Here is a 15,222-nt window from a genome sequence, read left to right as displayed (position 1 = left end):
CAGGCTTCGACAGGTTTAACACCTCATAGCTCTGGTTTAGGAGTTCAATTCCCCATGGAAAAAAATGAATGGGATTTTTACTGTCGAAACCCGACTGTTGCACTCTCTATAGTATAGCAATGCAAACACAACTGATCCTTTTCAAACAGGATTCCCAAACAGACCTGTCCTAACTCGCGTTGAGCCAGAGGCTGACTTGTCAAACTACTGTAATGTCATGAAAATACCAGGCAAAGTTACACTGTTTATACAAACTATGAATTTGACAACGCACATGTTTGAGTTAGATAAGACATTGTTCAGTTTGAAATTCTGCGGTCTACAATGAAAATAGTTACATTTGTATTAAATAGACAATGAAACTGCGTGTCTCTAGAGTCTGAATAGTCAGAAAACGTCATCCTGATTCAGCTAGCAGCATTCAGCAAAAGGATCATGCATTTTAAAAAGCACCATAATGCACTTTTGTTACACCGAATTGAACCTGGTATGCAAATGACACGGTGTTCACACGAGCTGACAATGTTCTGAAACACCATGTACCAGCCTTTGATCAATCATACCCTGCATATCTAGCATATCTTACTTCTGCTTTACATGAAAGGTGTGAGAGGATTACACGTCACAATGGCATATGCATGAATAAACATGGCTTTATTGGCGTACATTCTCTGCGTTTGTATTTGTTACGCAACAACAAGTCATACATTTTCAAAGTCTGACTTTAGGATAAGCAGCAAACATGCAAGCCAACATCTACAACTGCAAAAACTAACAAGTTTGGAAGTGGCCCCAATGATTCATACCCAGCAAACTTATCATTCACTGTCCAGCGGTCTTGTTATTAGATGACACGAAAGCACTGTGGAATTCATGCTGAAAGTAAGAAGCCCGTGTAAAAATGACCTGCTTCTTAACAAAACATTTATTTCACTGCAGAGAGCTCACGAAGAGGTGTTAGTATGTGTGTACGGTGTAAACATATTACATTCTCTAAATTCTGAGCTAAGATACCTTGAGCAGTGCATCTTAAACTTCACGATAAAACTCAGTTCTTTGAAGAATTTCATGAAAATGGTCAGCAGATGTCCTGGTTATAGTTCTTCCACATAAAAAAGGAATGATATTTTGCATTAAAGAAAATTAAGGGTTTTTTTTTGCTTGTTATTTTCCTATTAATGTACCATCCATTTTAGTTTATTTTATTAATTATTTTATTCAACTGACTTTATTTGTTAAAAATAAAAAAGAACAAGCCACTTGGATGTTTTAACAGGAAGCTCGTTAATACTGGAAAGAAAATGCACTATTTTCTGAACTTGAGGAAACGTTTTCTGAATTTCATAATGATTTTCAAAGCTTTTCTGACATTTAGCACGGTCACATTTTAGTACTTCAAATTCATGCAGAAACGTATAATGGCAAAAACATTTCCTCTGTGAGATTCACCTTATAAGGCCATGATGGATTAGAATGACTTGCGAGCTCTGAAAACCAACAAATATGAAAGTTTGCACCATATGGCAGAAATATATACCAGTGTTGTTAATTAATAATCTGGTTTATTGCCTTTGCATTCAGCATTCTTGATCCTACAGCAACGCCAGTGAGTCACGCTCCTACGGTCTCCTGCTGTCATCTGTAAACAATCATACACGCACGCTTCTTTCCTGCATCTAAATATGGTCATGGTGTGTGTGCGAAGAGCAGAGATCTGCGGTCAGGAGTATTAGAGAGAAACAAGGGCGGCTGGGGGGATGTGTGTGTGAGCGATACTGTGAGAGAGTGGAAGAGATACACAGATCCTTTGGGGTTTATCTTTCGCTTGATGATTTCCTTAATGAAAAAAAAGACTGAAGCAAGAAACATGCAACCATTTCTTTCACAGCCAGACATGTAGCATGTGGACAGAACTACACTTTCACAAGACACAGCCAAAGAGAATTGCTTGCAGATTAAAACACATTTATTGGGCAGCACATTACGAGAGATAAGCGTTACCTTCAAGTCTAAGCCCTCCTTAATGAAGAGGGAAGAGGGAGTCTTTGATGTGAAACTCGTAGATGACCATCTTTGCATCCTTCTGTTCTGAAGGGAGCATTTCAATGTATGTCAGCATTGACTAAAGCCCGGCACAGGTCGATAGCTTCAGATTTGCTTGGATTCCCATGATTCAGAGCAAGACGCTGTTAGAGCGAAAGGGTTGAAGAAATGGGTCATTTTGCATTACTAAGCCCATACAGAATTTGCATGTTTTCTTCAGAGATTGTTGGGGGAAAATTGAAGAACGGATTTAAAGGAGGAACACTGTCAAAATATACAAAATAAATTAATAAGTAAATAATGATGTACAAATAAATTCGTTCGTAATTCAGAATTTCACATTTAATTCAGTGTTACTTGCTGCTGCTTTGAAATTATCTGTGAATTTTACAAGAAATTTCTGAGTAAAAAAATTTTCTACACCATGTTTTTTTTTCAGTCCATGCAACCAAAAAAAAAAAAACATAACTGTGTGCCACATTATTATAGTAAGGTTTAAAATATAGTAAGGTTTAATATATTGAACTGAAAGTACTACACTCGCATTGTTAACTGGAATCATTATTAAATGAGTCAAAAATCAAAAGAATTGTAACTGAATGAATTAAAGGCAGAGTAGATTTAGAATTTTGTGAAAAAAGACAGACATTCAAATTCTTTAGAATTATGCAATATTTTTTGTCCTACTTATTACTAGCCGTTACACACATGACACAGTTCTGATAAAGGGTGTGTCAGAGGATTTTTGAAAGAAATTATTATTTCTATTCAGCAAGAATGGATTAAAATTATCAGAAGTGACAAAGACATTAAATGTTGTAGAATTTTTACAAAAATGTATATTCAAAATAAATGCTGTTCTTTTGAACTTTCTGGTCATCAAAAAAAAATATATTACACTTTTCATACAAATATGAAGCAGCACAATTGTTTTCAACATTGATAATAATATGTTTTATATATATATATATATATATACATACTGGAGTAATGATGCTTAAAATTCAGCTTGGCATCACAGAAATAAATTACATTTTAAAATATAATTCAAACAGTAAACAGATATTCCAAATGGTATTAGTGTTTAAGCGTTTTACTGTATTTATATCAAATAAAGGCAATCTTGGTGAGCATCAAAGACGACGACTTTTTTTTTTTTTTTTTTTACGGTAGTGTATGTTCACCAAAATTAACAGCTCACTCATCCCTGCAGTAGTTCTGGAATGCAGGCTGCATGAAGAGACGAGTCCTGACATCTCTCCATCTCTCACACAACCAGGGCATGTTAAAGTCACAGAGATGAGTCCATGGGGCACACATTCCATTATTTTACAATTGGTATTATAAGTCCCAAGCTTCCCTGGAGTCAGGAATTGTCTTCTTTACCAAGAATGTGTTTTACACTATCAGTGAAGAACCATTTTTCTGCTATATCAACTACAACATACTAACAGACAAAAGTAAATGTCCAGCCTTGCCATTTCAATACTTCAGAGTTCAGAACTTTGAATTAAATCAACCAGATAAGAAATGACTATTTGACTTAGCAAAAACTATTTAAAAACAGAGAACCTGCTGCAGCCCTCACAAATGCACCACACCAAAGCTTGCCACATTTCTCACAGCGACTTCTCTAAATAGTGGATCTCACATCAGGATTGTGGGTAATCTGGCACACCAAATGATGTACAAACACACTGTACAGTGCACTTTTTTTTTTTCAAATTTGCTGTTGAAATGACTTTTCAAATGCATGTGATGGATTAGTGCGCCAGAAATAAAGTTTCCAGCATTTAACACTTACAGTTAAAGACATCATCCGGGTGCTTGAAGTGCACCCCGTCTTCTAGTTTTTTAGTGTGAACACACCACTCACACTACAAAATGTCGTCAATTTTGGCATTTTGCAGATGGCTTTATTTAAAGCTTGATAGTATACATTGTATCAGCTCATGCATTCCCTGGGAATCTAACCTATGACCTCAGTGTTTCTAGTGCTAGAGTTTGAGCTACAATTATCAAAATTAACTTTTATACTTGGTAGCACTGGTGCTCCCAACTTCAAAAAGTTAGGAGCATCAGCAAAAATTAAGATTAAGAAACACTTAGCAAAAATTTAGGAGCATCAAAACTACAAATTATATATTAACAGTTTTTATCTTTATATTCTTAAGTTTAATGCAGATTTTAGATTGGTTAATATCAGCTGTCAATCACAATCCACTAACTACCCTGAGAAAAAGAAGAGCTGAAGAAGAGAGAAACTGAATAAAAAACTGACAGATTTATTTTGTAAACAACCAAAGCTCTTCTTTGGCAAGGGTTATGATGGTGTATGCAGTATTAAATTTTACATTCAGCTCTGCCAACTGCATGGAATGGTTGGCACTTGGCAACTAGGGGTATGCAATACTGACAAAAAATGATATCTCTATTTTCTGGGATTTTATCGCTAACAATATTTTGACACTAATGAGTGTTGACAATAACAATAATGAGTGTTACTGTTTACAGCTGAAAATTGTAATATTCTTCTTTTTACCTTAACGCCATGTTTTTCTAAAAGTGTGCATTATCACTTATTCTCATCTGGGCTGTCATCAAGCAAATTATAAAGTATAAACAAAATTAATCTTTGCAATGCAGAGGAAACACAGAAGCTGCATCTGAAATGGAATTTAGATGCATTTACACACTGATTAATGCAGTACATGAATGCATTTAACCTGCAGTTACACATGCATAAAAAATATTTTAATATTGTAAACATAAAACATTGAATACTGATATTTGAAGGTGCTGTAGGGAACTTTTGTAAAAATATATTTTTTACATATTTCTTAAACCTGTCATTATGTCCTGACAGTAGAATATGAGCCAGATAATCTGTGAAAAAAATCAAGCTCCTCTGGCTCCTCCCAGTGTCCTATTGTCATTTGCAGAAACTCCATCGCTCCCAGTAAAAAACAACCAATCAGAGCTGCGGTCTGTAACTTTGTTTGGGTTCAAAATGTAGAAAAGGGTATATAATAAGTGAGTACACCATGAATCCATTTTCCAAACCGTGTTTTTAGCTTGTCCTGAATCACTAGGGTGCACCTATAATAAGTGTTTATATTCGGAATATTTTAGATTGCTTCGGGGGTACTGCGGCGGAGTAACCCAGTACCTTTGTGATTCTTCATAGACATAAACAGAGAGAAGTAGCTCCGGCTACGATGTTCTTCCGCAAGACGCAAGCAGTTCTGTTTATTAACCGCTAGAGGGTCAAAAATTCCCTATCGCAGCTTTAAATGTGAAAATAAAACCACCAGCAGGTGGCAGCAAGTCACTGTTAATAAGTGAGTCATTTTGATTGAACTGAATCATTTAACGAATGATTCATTCAGGAACGAAACGCCCTCATGTTGCTCAGAGATGCAAACAGTGATGTGACTGTGTTTGGAATTGTTTTTTGTTTATGAAATAGAGCAAAAACAGGCAATATAGTGTCTAAAACTTAAGTCTCTTAATATTAACAGTTGTATAAAATCAATATCACATTTGTAATCATGCTGATTTGATGAGGAAAAGAAGCACTCTTCTTGTCATATTGATTAACTGTATGAAATTATATAAAGGCCCCATATTTTGAATTTTGTTATGCATTTTAATAGACTGAATCATGCAGTGAAACAACGCACGCAGACTTATCTAACCTAATAGACTTCACGTCAATTCATGTGTGCACTCTCTGTAGGTGTTTTGTTTAGATTTTTTTGTTAATATATAATTTGTATTAACTATTATAAGTACTCGCACAAATGCTGCCAAATATATTTTGAGGTCGCACTGATTAAATTTCAGGAGCATATGAGACCAAAATGGTCGCAATTTCGAGCCTTGAATTATGCTAAAAGTCAATTCTGCAACCAAACACAAAGTGTATAAATTAGGGTTAAAACACCTAAAACGTGGCTTTTGCTGAAAATTATTAAATTATAAATGAATGGAATGATATTTAGCTATTTTGGGATTTTTCGGATCATACCATATTCACTTGACCCAAGGATCTAATAAATAAATACAGAAAACAACAAGAACAACAACAACAACAACAACAGCTTTGACAATGAATAATGAACATTTCCCAGGTTTCTCCAATCAGTTTCCCAATTTTTGTAAATTAATAAATAAATATTATTTTGTAATTTCACCCATTTTGCCAGCTTTCAAATTCTGAAAAATCAATACTGGTCAAGTACTAGTTAAGGTAATATTGCCTAAAAAAATCTGAAAAGTTGGGGATTTTAGAGGTTTAGATAAAAATGTATAAACAGCATCGATTTAACTACACTCACATTATTGGATAAAGACTTTGCAACATTCACACTGATACTGAACTGAATCAACACTCAATACACTGAGCTGAATAATGACACTTATCTACTGTAGAACTGCATTACAGCTAAAATTATTTAATTACTGATACATTTACAGTACTGACACGGTTACTATCCTGTTTATTCTCGTAAAGCTGTTTTAAACCGCCCAATAAGTAAATGTAATTTGATTTGACTTGACTTTCTGTACCGTGCTGCTATGGTCTAGATCTGCCTCTTCATGTCTTCCGTTATGCTGAAGCTACGATCACATTCTGCAAGCAAGTCAAGGCACGACCCATCGGCACAGTGAGCACTCAGAATCAGCTGATTACGGATCACTTGGAAAAAAAGACCAAGAGTTTCACATTCAATCACTTTTGAACTTCCTCTGGAAATTAAAAAAAGGTGATAGACATGACTAAAGATAGAAGGCTGCCGAATCTTCTCATTCAGTGAAGGAGATGGAAGAAGCCATAAGCATGGTGATGGTTCCTTCATGTGCACCAAAACAAACGGCCAACGACAAATCAGCCCTGCAATCAAATGCCCCGTGGATAACCCAAGATTCATCCAGCCATCAAACAGAACAGCCTCTGACATTTCCATAACAGAATTACGGAGAGTGAAGTGATTTCCATTACATCTCACACTACTGTTAATTTTTCAAATGGAACACCAAGAGAAGATTTTGCTTTTAAAAGATGCTCTGCCTTCGTATTCAAATTTAAAGGGGGATTCCAAACATCTACTGCAAGAGCATGTGATTCTGAGAGGTTTGGGATTTTAAGTCATGAAGCCACTAATCATTTTCCTTAAGGATTGGGAGAAAATGAGAAAACCTCATTAATATTCACGCACATATTAATATTAAGTAGACTGTGAACTGAGTGAACCTAGCTCAAGCGTCTTTTGAACTCCCAGATGAAACAAAAACCTACAACAACTTCATCTATACATAAAACACATATTTGCATGCAATTCCACAGGATGAATTCATGAATGCAAGTCTTCCTGTCTTAATAAATATCACAAATGTCAAAAACATTTAATTAACATACATGCAAGCATCCCTGAAGATATTCCAGATCACTCACTTCAAATACAAAGCAAATAAATGACAGATTTTTGGCAGGTTTGACAATGGATATTGTAGTCAAGTAATTGTTTTTCTTGTGAACTTTGAGTGAATATTTTGCAAAATAAATGTAATTACACAGATTTCATTATTGCAGATGAATGGATTAAAGATTACAAATTCAAAGTAAATGACAGATTTTTTTATTTATTTAAAAGTTAAGTTTTAATAACAAGCAAGTAAATGAAACTAATGGTATTTAAGTTCTGTCAAATCTATGCAAAGTTCTGCATGCACAGATTGCATGTGGGTCTAGATGAGACCTTTGACCTTACAAACTACTGGATAGTTTCTTCACATTTGAGTCATTCCTAACCTCACCAAGGTCCATTATGACAGCTTCACTTAACAGACTGCAAGCAGTTTAGATATCAAGACTACAAAACTATGACTCAACAGTTAAGCTATTTTTGAGATAAAAACGTCCAAAACTTAAAACAGACATCAGCTTTCATTAAACAGCATATCATTTGGACGGGTGCACAAAACCCGTTCAAAACCCACATCAATGGCTAAGCTGAGTGGCACTTCATAATCATACAGGCCTACTTAATAATACAAATCCCATCCATCCATCCTTGCTTTTCTGTCACATAACGGAAGGAGAGAACAGAGGGAGGATTGAAACGAGACGTGAAGCATCTGTGGCCTCGCTCGCCGGGTTGACAGGAAGTGGCCCTGAACTCTGTGCGGACACAGTAGCGCTGTGTTCCCCCAAACGGACCCCCATCACCACGTCCTCCATTCAAATGACATCATATGAGGACAGATGGGTCCACTGCCGTGAGAGTTCGGAGGGGTCATCCTCTTCAAGCTCTACCAGTGACCAAAAATGGGTCTCAGACACACGGAGTGACGATAATTAATAAATTCAAGCTACAATATATGAACTGACTCTTTAAAGCAAAGACATGAGGGATAGAAGTACAGGCCATTCAATAGGGTTTTAATGGTTTAGCCAACAAAACAGTGTAAATATGGTGTTCCAAAAAATAAAATAAAATCTGTGAACAAACTGTTTAGTTTAAATATGGTAAAACAATGGTTTCATATGAGTAAATATAGTAAAACGCATGTATAGAACTTAAGAACAGCGTTTACTTTACGCAAAGTTCCTCTGGGCATGACCTTTGACCTTACAAACTACTTGGATAGACTATATATTCATAGTTCACATTCAGTTTTGAATCTAAAGTGCCTATTCAAGCGGACTCTAATGATTTGATTAAGAGAAAGTTTTTGTACTGACTAAAATATCCTATGAGGGATAAAACATATCACAGTTGACAAGATTCAAGCTCAATGGCAATCCAACAGTAAATGTTAAGCATGTCAGACTGGCAAACTCCTCTCAATGTTGTTGCATCATCTCTAAATAAGCCACTGCAAAAATTTAAAAAAGCTGTCAAAGCTTTTGTAATAAATGCAAAACCTTCACTGAAGAATTTCAAGACAATCACTGTCAGAGAGCAAATTATTTTCATTGCTGATCTATATGTACACATAAACGGTTACTGTGCCTCCATATTCTGAACGATAAACACTATAATTAAAAGTCTGAAAGCATGTCATAGGTACAAAATCAAAACACAACCACCATTCTCACAGGAATAAAGAAGAAAAAAATAACTTTCCAATGGTTTTTTCACAACTGTCCTTGAGCATTGGTAGAAATGAATTAGATGCATAACTGGAACAGTGCACCAGAACATGGAGAGGCATGCAACAACAGAAGTTAGCCGTCTGCTGCATTAAAAATTTAACAAAATCTGTGGGTGTACACCACAAATCTCGGCGGCATTGTCCAAACCCGCAGAGGCCGATAGCGTGACCATTAAATATGCAAATTTCATTGCCAATCACACAAAACGAGGCGTTTGTTCAATCACGTGTGAAGCACTCAATGCCAGTCAAGGACTACTATACTCTGATATCAAGAGTTTATATACACATAAGAGAAGTGAGTAAGATATCAAATGTTCCTTTGTATATCTCTTATAAAGATCTTAGTGGTTCAACTATAGTTTGGTCAAACTCTTCCTAAAATTTCAGTCTATGGGAGTTGTCCTCTGGTTTCTCTCTCCTCGGCTAATCGAGCAACTCGTTCCCATAATAGCATTTCAAAAGAAGAAGCCACTTTTTATTGCATGCCAATTCTCAAAGCCAGTAAACAGAAACAAGCGTGTCATTCATAACGGAGCCCAAAGCCCAGTGTATCACTCATCACAGACAGAAGGTCCCAGTCAAGGGAGGACAAAGGCCCCACTGCGTAGGCACGTTACCAATTAACAGGAATTTTGCCTTAAATGGGCTGCTTTTCCAATGATCTCACTTGAAGCCAGCTTAAACTTCAACGGCTTTCACTGAAAGACATTCACAGAATTCCAAAAGGCATTAAAGCCACTTCACGGGCTCTGGGCCCCTTCTTCAAGAGTCCTCTGTGGTATTATGAGCACATCTAATTAAGAGCATCAATCCCCTTCTTATGAAAGCACCCATAAGGACCATCAACAGCCACGGGCAATGCAGAGAAACAACAGATGAACACAACTGAAGACAGATGCATTAGCTAATTGCTCCAAATCACTATAGGATAAATAGCTCATTGGAGTAACAACAGATTTAAGGGAAAACCTTTAAGTTATCAGACACTCACTCATTACAGAGTCAATTCTGAAGCACTGTTTGCTGCATGTGCACCTCTGAGTCTTGTGTTGGATTTCTTTATTGGTGGTGTACATACTTAGGGTTGAGGATTCAAACAAACCCCTAACTCAAAATAACGTTACAGACATGTACCTCAAATCATGCAGGATTCAACTCGTCCCCAAGATATCCAGGATGTACAACGACAGAACTGGAAGTTAAAATAAAGCTGACAGAGAAGGCAAATCTCAAAGATAAACACAAAATATGCTTTACCAACCACAATGTTTTTTTTTCTTTCTTTTTTTGTAGCAGAAAAAACATTTTCAGCAAAACAGTTCTTAAATGTAGGCCTACCTGATTTTCTTGCAGTAAAGAACATTTAAATAATCTAAAGAACTTTTTTTTCCATTATTAACAACCTTTTGTGGAATGAAAAGATTCCATGGAATGAGTCTTTATTTTTAAACATGTACTCTTTAAATCGTAGGTTCCAAAAGAAAGTTTTTGCAACAATGCCATAGAAAAGCCATTTTTGGGTCCTCCAGAGAAGCTTTTAGTGACCAGTTCTCAAATTAATAATTTTATCTTAGTCTGAAGAACATTTTCATACTCCAATAACCCATTTTTCTACAATAAAGAACCTTTAGTGGAATGGACAGGATCAATGGATGTTAAAGGTTCTTCATGGAACCATAGATGCCAAAATTATTTAAAGAGTGCAGCCTGCTAAAGATTCAAACCAGGGTCGATTTGTTTAGTAGAAACCACACACTCACTTTCACTTACCTAAGTGCATTTTGCCATGAAGAATGAGGAGGCTGAAACACTCTGAGGAGAGCAAGTGTGGGCGAGGTCTTTGTACCAAGATGAGAAGTGGTAAACTAACAAATTATAGCTTAGTTCTAGGCTCAAAATCCCCTGATATGATTTCTAAGGCTCTTAACCTATGATTTACAGTAGAGTAGCTTTGTACAGGGAATATCTGCTAAAGTAAAACTCCTTGATCTACTATAAAATGATGCAAGGTGTTTCTCATTAACAGCGCAATGGTGGGGGGGGGGGGCAATTCATGCAATGTACATGTCTAAAAACAAAACAAAAAAAGCTTAATAATGACCAACCCGATTTCACAAGAGAACTATTTCACGAGACACTTACATAGGAATTTGGACAATGTGATTCAGACAAAAGTATATGCAAGAATCTCCACGCCCAAACCTAACCCACAACGGGGCATGAACAGAATGCAAAAAAAGTATAAATGAGATTGCGTGAATGCATTCAAATTAGCCACCAATTTGCAAAAGCATAAAATAGCTGCTATGAGAATGTGTTGAAATGAAATGTTGATTCAAGCCGACTACTGCTTTCTTAAATTTAAGGATGTCCAAAAATAGGAATTAAACACTCATGCCTTATGGCAACCTCGATATTTAGAGATTTGAGTCATCGTGAGTGGGAGAACCATAATCCCAAACACCGCCAACAAAACAGGCGAGAAGTTCTCTTAAATTCACTGAAGAGCTTCACTGGCTGACTGATACAAGAGGTGTTACATAGATAGATAGATAGATAGATAGATAGATAGATAGATAGATAGATAGATAGATAGAATCTGATTAATCAGTCTATCACTAATGCATACCATTAAAAGTAAAAGAAGCAAGTACCAAATTAAAAGTACTGAATACATAAAGCATTTCTGAGAACTTCAACCACAAACTTTGCCTCAGATGTTTCTACTAAAAGCAGACACAAATGAGAGGATAATTGTATGCATCTATAAAACTGATGTGGATAGCAGATCACATCATTTAGTCTGAAATAGTTGAATTCATATTGGAATCTCTGTCATGTAATCCTGGCCAACCTGAGCACAATTTGAGACATTGTTGAGATCTGCAAATGTAGAGGAGACGCATGAAAATACTGGCGTGTTTTCCCTCAGGAGAAACATCTGAGAAGCTCTGACAATACAGTCTAGAAGAAACAACTGACAGTAGAGAAAACACAAAAAGAAAGAAAGAAAAAAAAAACGAGCTGATTTGCAATTTTCCTTTCCTACATGGAGATCTAGTTCAGGTGTGACGTACATAAAAGACAAATCCAGACTAGTCCTTGACAGGACTTCGGCTAGTTTAGTCATCTGAAACAGCTAGTCACATTGTAGCTGTTTGCCTGCAATATTCACACAAATAAATCAATAATCATGCGAACTGTTTCTAGTTTAAATGGAAAACATCGCGAGTATTTGTTGTTGTTTATGAGAAACAATCTTACAGTTCATTTAAACCGGCGGATCGGAGAAAAATACCCGGATTTATAAACACCATGGCCAAATATTGAACACCCACTTCGTTTTAAACAATATGCCAGGCATTGTATTTATTTGATCAACCGGAAATGTGGCTAAAAATCTCCTTGAGCTGTATTTTGAATCCCAACGCCCAGAAAAATAAGATAAAATAGGCTACGATATAAAAATAATCCAGCCGTACTCACCTTGTCGAGAACCACGAATGTGGTGCGAATAAAACCCTTTCGTTGCTCGGAATGACCTCTGATTTACTGTTTTTGGTGTACGAATGAACGAGACTCAGCTTTCCATAGTCAATAATGTTCACCGGCTCAAACAGAAGAAACGAAACGGAGCGAATGAGCGCGTTCAGTGCGCGTTCATGACGGGGGTTGCCTGGGAACGCGCACAGCTGCGCGAGTCATCGATAATAACAATGTCACACCAGTAACAATGAAAATATCCAGCGTCACGATCAAAAGCGATGGGGAATGATCCGATGTAGAAGCAGCTTATCGCGTCCCTGAGAAAGCGCGCGCGGCCGAAGACGGAGTCAAAGCCATGACACCAGTATCATGAGATGATGGGAAACTGGAAAGACAGAAGGGTGGGAGGGCAGGGCGCTTTGACGTGACACTGTTTTACTACGTTACACTTGACTAGTCTGCAATAGCACGACAGAGAGAGAGAGAGAGAGAGAGAGAGAGAGAGAGAGAGAGAGAGAGAGAGAGAGAGAGAGAGACTGGAATGGGGTTCATTATGACTCTGTTGAGAATTGGAGAATTTAAGGTAACTGGGCCACCTATTGCTGGATCTGGGGCACCAGAAACGTCATTTTGAGTTTGCTCAGTGCAATAAAATAAAAAAAAGAAAAGAAAAGAAATGCATGAATTAAATTAATATATATAAATACACATGTATAAGTGGATTAGATACAATAGTCTGTCATAAATCTATGTAAATAAACAAATAAGAAAAAAAATAATAAAACTAAGGAGCGGAAAAATAACTCATTATACGGCAAAAGAGTGAAATGTTTTGGAACTGATTCTAAAGACTCGAATCGAATGCGATGAATCAATAAATAAGTAAGTAAATAAATAAAATTAAACCTTATTTGAGACAGTAAATAGCAGTATTTCTAATGTGACCATCAGTGCCAATGGAATAATACATTTGCTTCCTAACAATTCCAAGAAATTCTCTCACTTATAAACAACTAAATCTGTTGAATGTCTTTCAGAGGTCAGAGTAATTCTAAAGGATTTGTTTAGGAAAGTTTTGCCAGTATTTCCACAAAGAAAGGTAATGCAGACAGGGGTACGTTCCTCGTTGAATATTTGAGACTAGATTTTTGATTGATGAACTGGATTTATATTTTCTGAGAGCTTCCCTTCAACTTATGACACGTCTCATCAGGTTTTGACAGCCACACACATACCAGAGATGAAAGCCTGAGGCCAGTTCATGCTGTCTTGCTCCATTTGCACAATAAAAATCAGTTTTACAGTAAATCCGAGTTTTTAGTCAAAGATTTAGCACTGCTGCCCCCTAACGGTAAAGACTGGTTGCTCTTAGAAATGCTAAGACGGGACGTCATGTTATTTAATGTAAATTCAAGCAAGCCACAAATATTTGTAAGAAAAAAAAGAAAAAAAAAATAGAAATAATGTTTATTCATGTGGTGTGATTTATTATATATATAGGGAGATATTCCTGCCAGTTTTCTTAGCATTAAACATTACAGACTGTATATTGTGGTACAGAATTATACTGTATGTCATGAGATCTGCAGGTTATATGGATTTGAATCATACGCTTCAGCACATACAAACAGCATGACATTTTGAACATAAACCTGGTGTTTAACCACATGATTCGACTGACCTGTATGTGTGCGATGTGATTTGTGTGTTAGAATTAGATTTGCACAAAGGAAAGGTACTCATGCAGAACGCAGTCATATGTGCAGAAGTTTCGTCTTAAAATTTGGTGACCTTTGATGTTTCACCAATATAAGATGTAAATGTCACATGGAGTTTTTATTTTATTTTTTGCATACTTAAAGTGTAGTGTCAGCATCTATAGGCAGAAAGATTTTGAAAAGTGGCCTGAAAAAAAACAATGCAGTGGAGCCGAATTAAAACAGAAATGCTCAGTGTTTGTCTTAAAGGCATAGTTCACCAAAAAATGAAGATTCTTTATTTGTTTAATAACTCTCATGTTGATCCGATACGTACCTGCTGCCTTCCATTACCTATCCTGACCACTTATTTAATATAATGAACAATAACTGAATGGGAACCAGGCCTGTCAAGCTGGAAAATGACAAAAAAGCCCCCCAAAAAAGTATATTCTTAGACTTCCGAAGTCACCTGATGGCTTTGTGATTGTTTTTTGTTTTTATTTACTTAAAATGTTGCATTACACCCTAGCTATCCTAGATGTATTCCTGTGTTATTTTATTATTATCATATATTATTATTTATATTATAAATACTATTATAGCATGCAAATGTATTATTTATTTTGAATTCGTTTTCCATATATATATTTCATTAGGATTTTAAATTAAATTGATATATTTATATTTATATATAGCTTTAATTAGTTAGCTGGGTTCCATTGCAACATTTCTTTGTTTGTTTGTTTAAGTGTTTCATCTAATATTTTATTTGATTTCAGCTTTCTTTTTAATCACTGAAAAGAACTGTTTTAGTTTTAGTTAAACAACA

At 36.0% G+C, this 15,222-nt stretch overlaps 1 protein-coding gene across 4 annotated transcripts in view; it reads right to left on the bottom strand.

Annotated features, from left to right (window-relative positions):
* src (v-src avian sarcoma (Schmidt-Ruppin A-2) viral oncogene homolog) overlaps window positions 1-13,089 on the bottom strand; it is a 45,867-nt gene extending 32,778 nt beyond the window's left edge. Inside the window, exon 1 of one of the 4 annotated variants that reach the window (XM_052541383.1) lies at window positions 12,694-13,089. The gene's annotated coding sequence lies outside the window, so the exon portion shown is untranslated. Of the gene's footprint in view, window positions 1-6,615; window positions 6,637-12,693 lie in introns of those variants that run through there. The other 3 variants (XM_052541381.1, XM_052541385.1, XM_052541384.1) reach the window with 3 other exon arrangements.
* Window positions 13,090-15,222: the final 2,133 nt, after the last annotated feature.

The sequence above is a fragment of the Carassius gibelio genome, chromosome A23 (genome assembly GCF_023724105.1).
Source record: "Carassius gibelio isolate Cgi1373 ecotype wild population from Czech Republic chromosome A23, carGib1.2-hapl.c, whole genome shotgun sequence".
In the NCBI taxonomy this organism is placed as follows: Eukaryota; Metazoa; Chordata; class Actinopteri; order Cypriniformes; family Cyprinidae; genus Carassius; species Carassius gibelio.
The sequence above is the reverse complement of the archived record's forward strand: the minus strand, read 5'-3'. Positions and strand labels throughout refer to the sequence as shown.